At 34.5% G+C, this 17458-nt stretch overlaps 1 long non-coding RNA gene across 2 annotated transcripts; it reads left to right on the forward strand.

Moving 5' to 3' along the window:
* The first annotated feature begins 5112 nt into the window (after positions 1 to 5112).
* On the forward strand, positions 5113 to 10356 carry LOC147483506 (uncharacterized). 2 transcript variants are annotated; one of them, XR_015206193.1, is made up of 7 exons: positions 5113 to 5278; positions 5544 to 5630; positions 5894 to 6158; positions 6590 to 6705; positions 7514 to 7597; positions 9619 to 9719; positions 9842 to 10356. It is a non-coding gene; the product is annotated as an uncharacterized LOC147483506 (long non-coding RNA). The 2 variants fall into 2 exon arrangements; XR_015206194.1 differs by lacking the exon at positions 5894 to 6158.
* Positions 10357 to 17458: the final 7102 nt, after the last annotated feature.

Consider the following 17458-nt stretch of genomic DNA (forward strand, 5'->3'; position numbering starts at 1 on the left):
ATCCTATCCCATCCCAATTCCAAGTTCAAATTTCAACTACAACCAATCCGAAATGTTCGATTCATATTAAAATCTAACAACGACATCGATGTGTTTCTTATCAATCGTGCATTACTCAATCAAATCCTAAACAAGTTTAAACTAACATAACTTCTCTAAAATAAAGTGACTATAGATAATTCTTACCGAAGTCAAGAAGCGGTCTCCTAGCTAGTCGTTTCCACCGATATCGCTCAACTCAATCTTCTCCAATGTTACATTGCCGACATTCAACCACCAATTTCAATTATTATTATTATTATTTTTTTCCAATACATCACAATCCCATCCAAATTTCAACACTCCAACCATAATAACTTCATCAAACAAAGTATAGAACTAGAAAATCTCAAAATCTCTTACCAAATCGGGTAAGAATGCTTCATTTAGCTTTTTTTCTACCGATTTCGTTAAGCCATCACCTCTCCAAATAGCTCTTTGTCGAATTATCACACCCCATTTCAATTATCATTCATCAATACAACCAAATAGAACGAAATCGAGTTCAGACTATTTTTGTTGGCAATAAATTCACTAACCTTTTTAAAACCCGACGTAACTCCAAGAATTTTCGAAGCTTCACACTTGATTTGAGTGCTACTAAGGATTGGGTGTTTGAATTTTGGGTTTGAATCGATTGGAGAGGAACTAACTCACTGTCGCCGTGATTTGGCTTCGGTATGAAGAATTTCCAGAAATTTTGAATTCTCTCACTTCGGGTTTAGTGTTTCTAGGTTTGAGTGTGGTGAAGAATCGAGGTTGGATCGATGGAAATTGAGAGAATTTAGGTTTCTCTCTCCTAGGGTTTTTAAAAGGGCGAAAATTGGGGAAGAAGAAGAGAATTTAGGTGCGATTTTTGGTTTCGCGATTTCGTTTTTTCTATTTGGGCCGATATATTTAGGCCCAAGCCCAATATATTCCAATTAGACTTAAGGTCCTAATACTCCTAACCACCAACTCGTTTGACGTCGCGTCGTAATTATTTTTCCGGCCCATCCTGCTAAATTTAATCTTCTATATTCTATCTCACCGTAGATGCTATAACGATGACCCAATCATGCGTGTAACTCGTTAACTTCGTGATTTAACGAGATCTATATGAAAACCGCTTAACCGACATTTTTGGTCAAATTTTCGTATAAGATTTGCTTATCTAACGGGGCTTAGGAGTCGGAGTTAAGTTTCATTAAGTTACGTACGTTTGAAATATAAACCCGACAACCAATTTACATAAATGACCCTAGATTTATTATGAAATTTACAAAAATACCCTTAACGAGAATTTGAGTCTTTACAATATGATGGTTCTTTCATCTACTTGCTCTTGTATGTTGATGATATGCTTATAGCCTCAAGAAGCAAGACTAAGATTGATAAGCTTAAACAGCTTTTGTCCTCAGAATTTGAGATGAAGGACTTGGGTGAAGCTAAGAAGATTCTTGGCATGGAGATTCAGAGAGATAGAGCAAAAGGCATAGTTTGTTTGTCTCAAAAGACATATTTGAAGAAGGTACTACAGAAGTTTGGTATTGATGGGAACACTAAGTCTGTAAGTACACCTCTTGCCCCTCATTTTAAACTTAGTGCTACTATGTCTCCGAGTTCCAATGAGGAGCGTGAGTGCATGACTCGTGTTCCATATGCAAGTGTTGTTGGTAGTTTGATGTATGCGATGGTGTATACTAGGCCAGATATTTCACAAGCTGTTAGTGTTGTTAGTAGATATATGCATAACCCTGGGAAGAAACACTGGCAAGCTGTGAAATGGATTCTACGATACATTCTTGGTGCTGTAGATGTTAGTTTGATGTTTGAGAGGGATACTAGTAAGCTTTGTGTGGGTTATGTGGAGTCTGACTATGCAGGTGATTTGGATAAGCGCCGTTCCACTACTGGGTATGTATTTACTTTAGCTGGTGCTCCGGTAAGTTGGAGGTCTATTTTGCAGTCTACAGTTGCATTGTCTATGACAGAGGCAGAATATATGGCGGTGACTGAGGCTATGAAAGAGGTTATTTGGTTGCAGGGTTTGTTAGATGACTTGGGTATTGTGCAGGGTCAGCTCGAGATTCACTGTGATAGCATGAGTGCTATATATTTGGCCAAGAACCAAGTTCATCATGCCCGTACAAAGCACATTGATGTGCGTTTTCACTTTGTCAGAGAAATTTTAGAGGGTGATATCTTACTCACTAAGATAGACACCAAGGAGAACCCAGTTGATATGTTAACCAAAGTGGTTTCTGGAATCAAGTTTCAACATTGTTTGAATTTGATTCATATCCTTCATTTGAGATGATTTGGCTCTTAAGGGCATTGGTGAACTACGGTCGGCTTGATCTTTTAATAAGGGTACGTAGGCAGCCACTATGTGGTACAGTCGTGTTTGGTCCTTCGGACATTTTGTTATTTGTTTGGTCCTTCGGACATTTGTGCTTTGAAGAGGGGATTTGCTATTCGGTTGATCGGCTCAGATTTAGATAAATCTTCACCAAGGTGGAGAATTGTTGGTATACGACTCAGATTTGGATAAACCACACAGTTAAGGTTTTGGTTTCTTATTCTAAATAGGATTCTAATTTGATACCCACCTCTATAAATACGAGACCAGTTGGTGGGATTTGTAAGGTTCAATTTGTGAGAGAGAGTTTGTGAATTCTTCGGGATTCGTTTGTGAGTGATTGTACTCTATTTGTTTATCTCTTGATTAGTAAAATTCTCCTCTTTTGCTTGGTGGATTAGGCTAACGCCAAACCACGTAAATCTCGTCTCCACTTCTATTGGTTATTCGCTTTGCATTTGTAAGTGTTTTAATTGATTTGTTTTTTGTCGATTTCTATCACCACATTCAATCTTCTTTGTCCAATTGTCACGTTTCCGCATTCGTTTACGTAACATGGTTAAGACTGTGAATTGCAAATCTACAAGCTTTAGTAGAATCAACTTCCGTCAATAATTTGTCTAGCTTGCTGCAATTTACCAACTACACGTTGTGGTAATTCTTTGGTGTTGCACTCGCTCTAAACTCCCAAGGAAAACACTGCACATTAATAACGTAGCTAAGCTAATACGAACTTAGGATCTCTCCAAGATCGACTAAGGATTCTTTATATATATATATAATAGCAGTCCCTTTTAGAGCCTTCTGAGTGTGTCCACGTCGATAGGGAGATTACGAAAATATTGGAGAAAAAAAAGGAAGTTTAACTCGACTCCACAAAACCCACACTTTCTTCTTCCCGTAGAAACCCAATAAATCAGGGCAAAAAAAAAAACGGAAACAAAACCTACAAAAGAATTCACATACACTATCTAAAACCCATCACACCTTTTTCCAAAACCCAAACAAAAGTTATTCTTCATCTTCCCTCCCATCCCAATCTCATCCTATCAAGATTAATTTACTAGATGTCGATCGAAGCAAATCAAAGTATTACAACCCGAAGTTTGACCATACATCATCTCGGCAAATCCACCAACTCTTCAAGAAGAGAGAGGGTTTGGGAGAATTGTATTAAAGAAGTGAAGAGGCTAAAGAAGACATTGCTGAAAAGTGTTATCAAGTGATACTGCAGCTTTGAAGACGAGAATGGAAGCTCATCCCGATTACTATGAGCCCATACTTGAACGAGAGAAAGTCGAGAACAAGAGGCGATGAAGGAGTTGGAGAAAAAAAGCTAAAAAAGAATTGGTGGCAGTAATGCTAATATTTAAGGATTAAAATTTTGTTGAGCCTTACTTCAATAGTCTATAATTGGACCACTCAACGATGGCGATGATTGACGCTTCTTCCGGATAAGTCTTGACCTATCTGGATAAAACAACGTACCATTTGATCAACAAAGATAGGCTTGCCATCATGCAGAAGGTGTTGTTCTATATTTGTGAATGTCAATTATTCATAATTTAGGTGTGATATATGCAATTCCAAGTTAACCTAAAAACAAAGTGATTTCTTAATATAGGAGGCAATCCTTATAAACCGTAGTAGGGGCCGATGGTTGAACATTTGAAAGAGAACCCCATGTTTGGGTTGGCCTTGATGTCTTCGAGGTCTGTTACCTCACTTTTATCTATCGGTTTAAATCTGAGTTACTCAAGGTTGAATTTATTGTTTAACTAATTTGTGTCATTTTCCTCCAATAGGATGAGCCTTACATGAAACCCGCAGGATCGGCCTGACATGAAAAGCGTTGTTGTTGTACCACATATTGCTTCCGCTTCAAAGGTAAAAGCGGATTTTACACTTGCAGATTAGAATGTAGATTTCCTCACGCATAGAATCCGGTAGTGCATACAATTTGTCGGCGTTAAATTTTGTCACCTAATATCGGATGCACTCAAGTAGTACCTTAATACAGTTGTTGATAATTGACATGATTGTAAGCTTTTTGTTTCTATAGTGGACTCGCGAAGGTATGGCAACACTAGCTGCTTTGAATGTCTGGTAAAGGGAAAATGAGCATCCGTTTTTTTTTTCTTCTAATGAATTATAACTTTGGGGAATGGAATTAAACTGTCGTCCGTGATATAACGAGGGGAAGATCAAAGGGTATCCGGTTTGGTCCAATGCAAACAATGTAGAACCGTTCTGAATGAGAACTCCCCTCCAAATTGCTTCTCCAAGCAACGTCAACGAAAAACCTTAGGTGCGGGATTCATCTTTTGAAGTCATGAATTTTGATTCATGGGTTTACTCTATCTCTCCCTCTTCCGGTGTCTCTGTAATTTCAAATTTCTTTTAATTTCATCATTGATTGCATTTGAATTCATCCAAAGTTAGGCTAATTTGGTTGAATGCTTTGACGGGTACCAATAGATGTCTTTGATGATAAGAGCGCATTCTAGCTCAAGATCGACTCAAAAGGTCAACTTCACACCACAACTAATTTCGAAATCAAGGCTTCAAGCCTGAAAAACCTTTGGAACTACCAGTTTTCCCATTGCTTATGAGTAAGTGCAAGCTAAATGTGTTAGCCAAATTGTTATGGACACTATTTGAGTTCAAAGAACAAATTAAAAATTAGATATGATGTTTAATCAAGTTATATGATAATGTTCGTTGTTTTGTAGGGAGGAATCTTATATAGTTTCAAGTAACCTCATCATTTTCATTATGATGTAATTGCAATTCACTATATTGAAGGAGGCATTTTCAGGGAATGTTTAGATCCTTTTGATGAACCTGAATGTGAAGCCATTGATCTCTTTGTTAATGCGACTCTTTGCATTGGAAAAGGTACTATTTATACCCATGTTCTTTTATTGTTTGTAGCATCATGAGATAATCATGTTGCTATTAGATATGTTAGATAGAAGCAATGTATCCTTGGGAATAATCTCCCCAAAAATGAAAAGGACTAATCCCATAAATGTTCCACTCAAGAAGTGTCTATTCTTTCATCCAGATGTCCTCAAAGATTACCTAGAAAGGCTAGAATACACTTTTGGAGTTTGCTAATAATCAAAATACTGATAATTCATTATTTTGAGTACTTTTCAAGGGTGTCCACATTCATGTGTACAAAGAGCACCTCATGCCTTCTCATTCTCATCAATTGGTACTGCACAAGTACACGCAATTTCTCAAGGTGAGCTTATTATTTATTTTATCTTTCTATGTATTTTATTGATAAGATAGTCTTAAATCTTTCATGAGCAACAAGTGCTACCAGTCTACCGCATTCTCTGTTTCTTTGAGGATGCCTTCTTAAAGCTGGCAGAGTTTGTGTCAATGGCATGATTTAAAAAAGGAGAGTCAATTTATTCTTCCTGCCAGCCTTATTCTCCTAGAAATTTTCTGTAAATCACCATGTCCTTATAAAAAAAACACGTTATCTTGGCGATAATTTAGGAAAAAGCAATTTCAGGAAAGGAAGGAGAAATAGTGAAACAACTTTACCAAACCGATACACGTACTTTTTTTAACCCATGTCAAAACCCCAAAAACGCTTCTCCGACCGAAACCACTTTCTTCTCCACTTCATCAGTTTTGCAAGAGTAGAACGAAGATCAAAGGGTAAGATTGTTGAATCACTTTTTGTTCCCCTCAATTCTCATCAACAAACTTGCTGATTATGTCAAACTGGAGCACGAGAAATCAGAAATCACTATTGAAAGTAAATTTTTTATTCTCCTTTTCGATGTGTGCACAAAGCGTTGTTATAGAATTGTTAGAATGATTGCTAGGGCAGAAACACTTATCTCACTACTCAGTAAAGTCTCCTACCCCTCTTTGATAAATAAAAAAAAAAAAAACTTCCCTTAATTAAAATTTTAAAGGTTAAACTATGCCGCTCTTTCAAGCTCTTATCCATGCGGTTTTTTATATGCACACCTTCAACAGTCATTGGATTGTTTAGAAAAGATTAAAGATGTTGAATTATATAAAAACTCTACTAGATATAAGTCTACATTTAGCCTTAATCACCATATATATTCTCACTATATATATTCTCACTAACTTCTTAGTTTACGAAATTTTTTTTTTCTATGCCGTAGAAGGTGTTAAAACCCAATTCTCTATTTTAATTTTTAAATTGGTTTCCAGCAAAACAAAACGATAGATTTGTCGCCTTTCCATCATAGTACTGGCTACTGAGTATCGACATTGATCTCCCAAGCTTGAAATTAGTTGCGTTTCACTTTCAATCAACTACTGTTCAGGTACACAGTCTTTAACAACTGTATTTTGGTTTTTAATTATCAATGTTAGATCATCAATTAGTTTTTATATTTGTTTATAAACAGTAAGATGGTTAGAAATTGAGTGATAGGCGATACACATAAAGAGAAAGCATACCCCAATGGGATTGTGCAGATCAATATCTCAATTATGCCAGGGTTTATTATTGATTGTGTATGTCCATTTCTTTATATATATATATATATATAATAGCAGTCTCTTTTCCTGCTCTCTGAGGGTACCCACTTTACTCATGGGAAATCAGGATGGCATACTTCTCTCTGAAAATCAAGAGAGAAAAAAGGAAAATCAGGAGACTAAATAGGAAATCAAACTTTCGACACAAAACACTAAAATTCTCTATTCTAAAATCCATCCAAAGCCTACGTAAAGGAATGAATAACTAATACTCACAAACAAGAAACAATGAAGAAGAAAAAAACTAAAAAGTACAAAAAGTGCATGGATAGCCTCCTTCTCCATTAATCGTTCTCGGAAAAACAATTTATTGGCCTAAACTCGGTATAAGTCAAGTCAGGCAAGTTTTATTAATTTTCCTAATCAATTATTCACAATTTTTCATATTATTGAATCGGTTCTTCCCCAAAATGAAGATGCGCTAACCCTGACTTTCAGTTCACACCCTACTTTTTCTTCACTTCCTCCCTATCAACGACATGGCAAGTTTTTTGTTTGTTGAACTTTTTTCTATTTATTTGAGGCCTAAATTTTCATTCAATTTTGATATATTTTTTTCCTTCCAATGATTGTTTTATGTGAATTGATTAGGTCTTGGGAGTATAAAGTGGGATATGATCCTTTTCAAATATCTCGGCATTGTTTTGATGTCAATTTACCCCTTGCCTTGAAAAGGTTAGTGATATCTACCTTTTTGTTTTGTGAATCTGGCATTGGGTAAAATTTAGACTTTCAATTTAATCGTTCAATTTCCAATTCATTGTCGTATAAAGTTCACCTGATATTCTCATGGTCAAATTCTGCAAGCATTATTTGTGGACAAAAAATATCATGTAATTTTAGTATGGGGAAACTATACTTAAAGAATACAAGTGGTAAAAGTAATGACTCCAACTCCCCTATCCACAACTGACATGGATTGATTTCCTTTCTCTGTGAGCAACACAACATCCGACAAATTAAGTAAACTCCCCGGCATTTGTTTCTATTCTTCCCATCTATTTTTCTTCTCCTTTTTCCTACTCACGAAGAACAAAACTATTTGTCTTATTTCCTATTCATTTTAAGTACTCTTTTAAATTTTCTCCATAAACCGGCTAGACATTGATCAAACAGAAAGAACTCTTTGCATAATCTTTCTCCTCTCTCTTTGTTTCTCATGCTTTTTCCTACTCACAAACAAGAAAAAAAAATGAACAAAATTTCTAAATCGTAGAATTGATCAAACAGTTCTCAACAAGCTCAGACAATGAAGGTATCATATTTTCTTTTGCTTTAGTGATTCCCAACTTTGTTATTTAATCAATTTTATTCTTATTTTTTGTATTGTTAGGTTTTACAATATGGGGTTGTATATTTTTTTGTACTTAATTAGTCCAACTTGAGTTCTTATATATTAACCACATGATTAGATGGGTTAGATCAGCTTAAAAACCTCCATTTCTAAGTTTCCCAAGTGACGATAAACAATCCTGACTAACCTAAAATACTAAAAGTTAGTGTCTGATACTAGGTTTCTCAAGTGATGATAAAAAATCCTGACTAACCTAAAATACTAAAAAGCAGTGTCTGATACTATCTTTAGAAGATAATATCCTCTTATCGGCGTTACCGATATGTCGTAGGTGAATATGGGGTAATATATCTGTTTTGGAAACAAATAATAAGTAGTAATTCCTTTTGACTCTTGGATATAGTTTCCTTGCACTAAGGCTCTCAAACATCTTTGAATTATTTGATTGAAGATATAGTTCCTTGGATGAAGACATATGGTAAAGTTAACATTCACAAACACATAATATGTGTAGTCTTCTTTTAGTATGGTTATATTAAATCAGTGCAAAGAATAAGAGAGGAGGGTTGTGTTTGGATACCTTTTAGTTACAGGCTTATAAGAATTTTCAGGTATTATTTCAAACATTTTGTCTACAACTATTTGAAAAAAAGTAGTAGCTATGGAGAAACGAAAAACATAGTTGTTTTGTAAACGTTGAATTTTATTTTATCTCCTTCAACTTTATCCTGGTCCTATGTGATTTGCTATGAGAAAGGGAGCAAAGAAAGAGGGGTTAATTGCCTTTTTACTTACTGATGTGATTATTTTAAGCATTTTTCATCTATCAGTTTCAATTTTCTTATTTCTTTGGATTAGTTTCCACAAGCCCGAAAAGAAGTTTATCAAAGATATCCGTGTTATTATATATTTCTAACAATTCATATTTTCCTTAAAGATATATCCAAGTTTATTGACAATCCAAAAATGAGTTTGAGCGATTGTTCTGGGTCAATGTTGCTATTTCTTTCATATTTGAGGGTCGATTGCGGCTTATTGTTTTCATCTATCGGGTTTCAATTTTCTTACTTGCTAGATTAGTTTCCACAAGCTTTGAAAGAAGTTTATCAGCATATCCATGTTATTATATATTTCTAACAATTCATATTTTCCTTAAAGATATATCCAAGTTTATTGACAATCTAAAAAATGAGTTTGAGCGATTTGTTCGGGTCAATGTTGCTATTTTCTTTCATATTTGAGGGTTAGTTGCAGCTTATTGTGCCAGTAACTCCTTTCTTTGGTACTTTGGAAGCTTTTATGATTTTATAGCATATTAGTGTATAAGTTGACTCTTTATCGTCCCCCTCCCTCCGATTATGCTATATGCCTACCTCTCTTCTAACTCAACTGTGTTTTGTAGAGTTTTGAAGCTTTAAATAAAAAAGTAGTACCATGATGCTTGGCCAAGAACCAAGGGAGACAACATCCAATCTTGGGCATCTCACCAAGTCGTCCATACAAGTAAGTAGATTCTGAACATAGTATGTCACTAATTGCTCAAAGTTTATTGTTGAATGCACCTTAACCAATTTGTTTTCTTTGGTGACATCCATCTTCCATGCATTGATCCATGGGTTGAACAGACATTATTACTCGATAGCAATCAATTACAGGAAGAATGAACTTGAGGAGAAGATGCTGCTGAATCTACATAAGAAGAAGTGGACTGATGGTCTAATGCTTCAGTGATTTGATACCCATTCCAAAACCAATGAGCAGACTGTCAAAGTAAAAAAAATATTCATTCTCTTTATTCAGTTTTCGTGCTGTCATCCTATTTGCTTGCCAACTAATTTTGATTACAGAATTGACCAGGAGATGGAAGTGTTATAGTCGATTGTGTCTATACAACAGTACCACCCAATCTCAAAAGTTCATCCAATTGCGTAGAGATTGATAGTTATGAATTTAATACCAACAATATGCAAAAGAAAGTGTTGTCTTATTTGCTAAAGCTATTACAATGATGATTAGCTTATAGTGATTTTTCCCACTATGCCTAATGTACGGGCTGTCGGATGTCATATATATTCTTTGCAATTAGAGTACTATGATGTGACTTTGCGTTTGTCAATGTTCGTCAAGGGTTGAGAACGCATCATTTTTGTTCCCTATACTAACACTTTATTTTCATCTATATCTTTAATCATCATTCAGCCAGAATTTAGCTGCAAAATATATTTTTCACAACCACCTTAGGAATTTGGATGTTAAGGTACTCATATTTGATTAATAACCAAAATATTTTGGAAGCCAAGTGGTGACATGTCTTTACAATGACGTTGATATCTCCTTTTCGAATTTGAATTTTGGGAAAATTTTATTTGACTTTTTCTTGAATGTTCTTAGTTTATAGATTTAATTGAATGACATGGCAATAGAGACTTTAGGCAATGCTTTGATAGAAGTGGTCTAACGTAAGAATGGCTGTTTAGAAGCTTAATTGGATTGCATGAACTCTTACGTAAAATGTCTCTGTTTTTCTATGAACAAAAGAACAATATTCCTTTGTTTTTTTTTTCTCAGTAAAGTGACTAAGCATGAAGAGATAAAACTCCAGAATGGTCTTTTTGTTGTTAGCATGGTCTCCCTGGTGATGTGGTCATAGTAGCTAACAGTTGACCTTTGATTCATCTCCTTATGGACTAAACGAGGAGCATGAGAAATGAAAGTGGTTTTGACATCAACAGTTGTTGTTTGCCTATTAGATTAGTGAACTTGGGTTTTTCAAGAGATGCTCAAAATAAAAATTGATCAATTTCTATATACTTATTCCACCTTAAAGGAATCAGTACAAGTATAAAAAAGCAAATTGTGGGTATAACTGGAAAAAAAATCACGTAGCAAACCTGGCCGTATGCAAAATATAGTGAAATTGTTGGAAAATCACTATCAAATAATGAGCTTTAGAACGAAAAAAATCTTGATAGGCCCAAATCATTTTAAAGCCCAATACACATGAATAAGAGAATTAAGCATGTCAAAATTAATGGGCTTTTTCATTTATCAATGTAGCAGGTCCGGCCATGGGCCGGGCTTTAAGGCTATACCATATATATATATATATATTATTTAATGGGCTATACCATATAAAGTATTGAAATGTTATTCCAATTTTGTTGATGTTGACATGGTTTGAGGATGCTTAGGTTAGCAGGTCACATGTGGCTAAATTAAAATTTGAGTTGCATTTCTCATGAAGTTTATGCGATGTTAGCCATTAATAGCAATAAGATCTGCAAGGCGCTTGAATTGAACGTTAGTTCTGAAAAATGTTCAGCAGCTCTGACCCTTGCAAATGTGTAACATAGCTGATCATGAATTGATATGGATGACAATCAAGTTTGAGATTAAACCGTGGTTGAAGCAATTTTTCATTCCGATATTATAGTTCAAAGAAATGTGGGATGGAGTTTTATTTGTTATCTAATCTGATTATATATGTGTGTATAGATTGAGATGATTCAGGAATCTAAAGTCTCAAAATTTAAAGTTCAAGTTCAAAGCTCTCTGAGTTGCAAGTACTAATTTGAAAACCTGATTTATGCCTTTACTTACACTCTCCAGCTTGCAAAAGAAAATTTCCTTAGCTTGACAACAATATATGGGAACTTCTATTAAAGCCTCCTGTCATGTTATTTCAAAACTTTGAGTCTTTCAATCTTTAATATATGTTTTGAAGTTTGAACTATGTCTACTTTTCTTAAAAATTCCCTTTGTCATGAACTATACCATCCATTACTTTTGTATTATGTTATTACAATATTGGCTATTATAATAGTTATATTAACATCCATTGTAAGTTGACGTTGATTCTTTTATACCTATGAAAAATGATTGTATAGGATCTTAATGTGAGCTAGGTAATCTAATTAAAGATTTCTTGGTCAGTATGAGTGCCATCAATAAATTCAAGGATTCACCTGCTGTGGGTGCTATTTACTAAAATTGCATAGAGCAATTCGAAGTCATAGAATAAGATGAACGTCTGTGTCGGAGTCTTCTAGATATTAAAATGATTAATGCATATGTGACCTATTTTCTTCTTCATGAATTGCATGTTATCTATAATGTGTTTCTTATTATGGTAAGGTACGTCTGTAGAGTGCCATAGTTACTTTCGACACAACTCAAGAAATAGACCAATGATCAAGAGAAATACTGAAAATCCTACTTCAATTTTCATTTGCATAATTTCACTTTTCACTTTGTTGTAGTTTGAGATTTTCTTAAAAGGTGAACTATGTTTTCAAATGGTCGAGAATGTTAGATTTTTGGCCACCATCTTTTTTATAGTGTTGAATACTTGAATGCACAACTTGGATTGTTATTTTGTTTGTTTCACATTTAATGAATTGAACTTGGGTAGAACTGTAGAAGCCTTAGTCAACTTTTTATGTATTACGGTCGGTTTTGAGTAATTTTTGCAAACAAGCCTACATAAATAATATAGTGTATTCAAAACATTTGCTATAGTGCTAAAACACTTTCTGATTGGTATGTGTTCTGCCGGTCTCATGCATATTAGATAATTGCCTTTATAGTAAGAGTAAAGTGTATATTTGCAGGTTTTTATGAAGGCATGTCCCTCAGAGAGATCATTCATTCATCTCAAAGTTGAGTTTACAACCTTTCATACCGGCTCCCATCCAAACCTAAGCACATCACTATTAGTTCACACTTGATGTAAATTTCACAATTATAGTTGGAAACAGAATAAACAAAAGATTGATAGTTCATGCGAAGGATTTGCACAAACCAACACACAAACTTTAGCATTACAATTTTTCCTACACTTAGACCTCATAATTTATAGATACTCCCAATTGCAAATCATTCAATACCCACAAATTGTATTGGAAAATGCATTCAAAGAATAAGCACTTGAAGTTAAATTCATGATTAACTAAACCTTCAGCCCATGTCAGGAGGTGCAAGCAAGCCTACCCAATACATTAGAGCATCCATTTTTTGTTTGGTAAGTCATAAGAGCAATCAAACAACCTAGGCATTGGAATCTCATGTTATTTAGGACATTTCAATGCCTGATAGAATATTTTAAATTAGAAACCTCTGTATTTGATCCCTATATGATCATAGGAATTGTTGGGACTTTGTTATAACTGGGGTCAATGTTGTAAAATTCCTATGAGTACGAGAATGTCATAATGAAGATGATATTAAGCTATAAGTTACTCGAGTTGTCCCTCAATTGCAGATACTTGCTTCAGTCAAACGTCAAAGAGATCACACAATGTCTACGTAAACTGTTGGGTTGTAAAAGGGTGACCGAGTGAGAAAGGAGTTAAATTTGACGCCTGCTAGAGAGTTATAATCATTTGATCACTATAAGGCAAAACATGAATCCAATGTCTGATCATGGAGATCCTTGATGGCATATTAAAGTAAAGTGTGGCAGAAAAAGAGATCACCGACCTGTCATTCTGAATGTAGAAAATTAATATCTCAAATTAATATGAATAGTGCATGGGAACGAAGAGAACTGCATCTATACATATGTTATGGCGATCAAATGACCACATAAATTACAAACTTGGGTTGAACTAACTCGAAAGAAAATAATTAACGGAAAATCAGAAACCGTATGCAAATGCAATGAACTTAACTCATCAAAGAATAATTAACGGAAAATCGGAAACTGGATGCAATTGCACTGAGCTAATTACCTCAAAGAAGAATAATAATTAATGGTAAATCAGAAACTAGATGCCAATACATTAAACTAACCTCAATAAATAATTAATAGGAAATCGAAAACTTGATGCAAATGAATTGAACTAACCTCAAAGAAGAATAATTAAAAGCGAAATCATAAACTGGATGCAAATACATTGAACCAACCTCAAAGAATAATTAACGGGAAATCGGATACTAGATGGAAATGCATTTAAACTAGCATCAAAGAATAATTAACATAAAATCAAAAATTGAATGCAAATGTAGTGAACTAACCTAAAAAAATAATTAATGGGAGATACAAAACTGGATGCAAATGCATTGAACCATGCATCCTCAAAGCTTAGTTGTATTATTTATAGTGGGACTGGAATGTCTCCACAAATATAGTTTTACATTTAAAATGGTGTTTATCATATTTCTAATTTTTGTATGATGGAGAATGTCTTGCTATTCAAGTAGATTCAATATGATCTTTGTTTTGTTGGGCATTCTCACAAAACTTCGATCAAACTTATATTATTAAACAACAAAAAATAAATCAAAGGGTTTAATCAAGGATAATGGGGTTTTCACTTTGTAAATATTTTTTTGAATAATTTAATATAACGGCACCCGTTCGTAAGACGGGTTCGAAAACTAGTGTACATATATCAAACCGAATACAACTTTGATACAAATCAGCAAAATGTACACAATATAAAACTTGGGATCAGATGAGAATATTCGACAAAAATTAAACATGCATGTTGGCACATATTTCTCATATCAATTCGAACAAAATCTGATCACCTTCGGCTATTTGGGGATTGTGGATATTGCTCTCCAGTACACTCACTTAAATCAATTCCGATATAGCATTATCATGATGATCAAGTAAAATTGTGCAAAAATTCAGCACCATAGGGGTCTAATTGAAAAGAGATCGCACCTAACATTAAATTTTCGAAGTGGGGAACCATGACTTCTTTTCAGTTAACGAACTTTCAATAATCACACCTATTTCGATTTTCCTCTTTTTTGTTCACACATCTTATTCCTACCCAATTAGTACTCTTGCTCTACCTCGTTTTCTTGTTGATAGTAATAATAGCTTCCTTTCAATTGAAGTGATCAACGGTTGTCACAAAATTATCGACACTTTCCAGGCAAAGATTTAAAGTGAATGTTCGATGCTCCCACTGAAAGTTTGAAATGTGCACCGTTTGAAAAATGGAGATAATGTTTATCCAAAAAAGGGAAAAAAAAATGGAGATGATAACATTTGCTAAGAGTAGATCACTTAACTTAGTTGGTAATTAATAACATTTCCCAAGAGGTATATCACTTTACTTGGTAACGCATACGATCCCGAGTTGGTTACGATTTTTGCATCACAAATTTGTTAACAAGATAAAATTAACTAACTACCGTAATATCAATGCCATGGCCATGAATTACTTAATTCTCCATTTAAAGATGTTCATCCTTACGAAATTTGCAGCTCAGGACTTCCAAGTGGAATTTTATAAGCACCTACGCGCCGAGTTGAACAAGTAGTAATCTCAAACTAATCGAACAAGTCAACTTGCCTAACTAATTTTCTCAACGTCCAAATCTCTCACTTAGCATTTGTTTTGTTCAAGGGAAAACAATTGTTACTTAAACGCGTCGACTTGTAATTTAAATATTAAATTCATTGACCGGAGAAGTAAGAAAAAGAATAACATGTAAATTTTTTGTGAGTCAAGATTTTTAGAGCAGGTGTAATCCAAGTAGTACACTTAGTCGAGGATTACACATTCATTTTCTTTGGTTGTTCGAATTGTTCAACATGCACAAAGACACGCATGGAAAGTGTAATTGGAATATCCAGATCGACAGGATGTCTGGAGGTCACGAAGGGATTCGCTTGACAGGCTACCTAACTCCACACTATCCTTCTAAATGAATCAGTATTGAAAGCGACCAATTGTCAATTTCATACTATTTGGTTAAATTACTTGATCCGTTTTATATTCCTAACTAATCATTGAATATATAGTGATATACTTTAATCAAGCATAGGTTATATAAGTCCACCTTTAACCGAAACTCGTAGACTTGATTGAAAGACAACAGTAAAATAACAAAAAAGAAGTTAATAGACATATTTCAACAAGAGTAGGCTCATAACAACCTGATTAGTACCTATGAAATCAATATAGAATTGAAATAAAATGTGCACACAATAAAGGTAGAAATTGATAGCTTGCGATTAACTCCAATACTCCATTCCATTAGTGATTAAGACCAAATATTTGGTTCGCATCCAACAAGGCAACAAGTTAGTATGTACGTAAGAAATGAGTAAAAAGGCAATAAAGGTAGGGTCCAATGGTCGGCTATAAATTTTGGAGAAGAGCTTCATCTTATAGTTGGTATTTCACAAAGTCTTTTTTTTTTCAAAATTAGATACAATCTATATGACTTTGGAGACTCGTCTTCACTACTTTTGGATGGAATTAGGATTCATGGTGGGAAGTTGGAAATAACATAGAGGATGTGTGACCAGTTTGCATTTGAAAATTACTTACTGGACTGACCACAAGCTAGACCCCTGAAGATTCACTCTTAGACATGAATTGCGTCGGAGAACTTAAAATTTGGACAATTCAGTTACTTTAATTTTCACTTGCCGAAAAGTACAGGAAACTCCCAGCAATGTCGGATTTCAGTGAAAACTCCAAGCTTTGTCAAACTTTCGTGAATTTCAATATTTTTTAGATGGAGGATCCACAGTACACTTGGCTAGTTGACCGTAGCAGATCGAATAATTTAAATTCTATAAACTATCTGATGCCCAATATACAAAGCTTCGATCACCATGCATATTCGTACGTAAAGAAGATGAACGAGTAGTAATATACCATATATGCATTCATGCAATGCGCCACCAGGGACCATTTTGCTTTTTGTAGGTCACAGTCATTCTAGAATATCAAATGAAAAGGTCATATGGCCGGAAATAAAAAATAACAAAGAAAAATATATATACATCTATACGCATCGACTCTTATATAATAAAGTTCGATTCTTAACAAACCTGCTATAAAGCTTTGAACAAGAAGCTATAGGCATATAGAAAATGATGAAGATATTTATTCAAGAAGGAAATGGAACCTTTTGACTCCTCTGCCTGGCATAGTAGATATAGAATTTGCGTTTCTTATTGTATTGAACATGACAAACTAAGTAGAGAGTTTATGTATTCATGCAAAATGTGACTTGAAAAATGACTTTACAAATAATGAAGCCTTTTGAAAATTTTCACCAAATTGGAGACTTCTAAAGCAAGTATTTCTCATGAAATTGTTAGTTTTTGGGAGGCTATCCAGTGGTTGTACCAACTCCTGTGTAGAGTTGAACTAAGTTGTGTTCCAATTCAGACTTTAGAGATCTTGACGCCATATCTCTAAAATACAAGCTAACTGCCCATTTCTAACGACCCCCTCGATCTTCTCTCCTTCTCTCTTTGCTATATA

Source organism: Coptis chinensis, chromosome 8 (genome assembly GCF_015680905.1).
Source record: "Coptis chinensis isolate HL-2020 chromosome 8, ASM1568090v1, whole genome shotgun sequence".
Lineage (NCBI taxonomy): Eukaryota > Viridiplantae > Streptophyta > Magnoliopsida > Ranunculales > Ranunculaceae > Coptis > Coptis chinensis.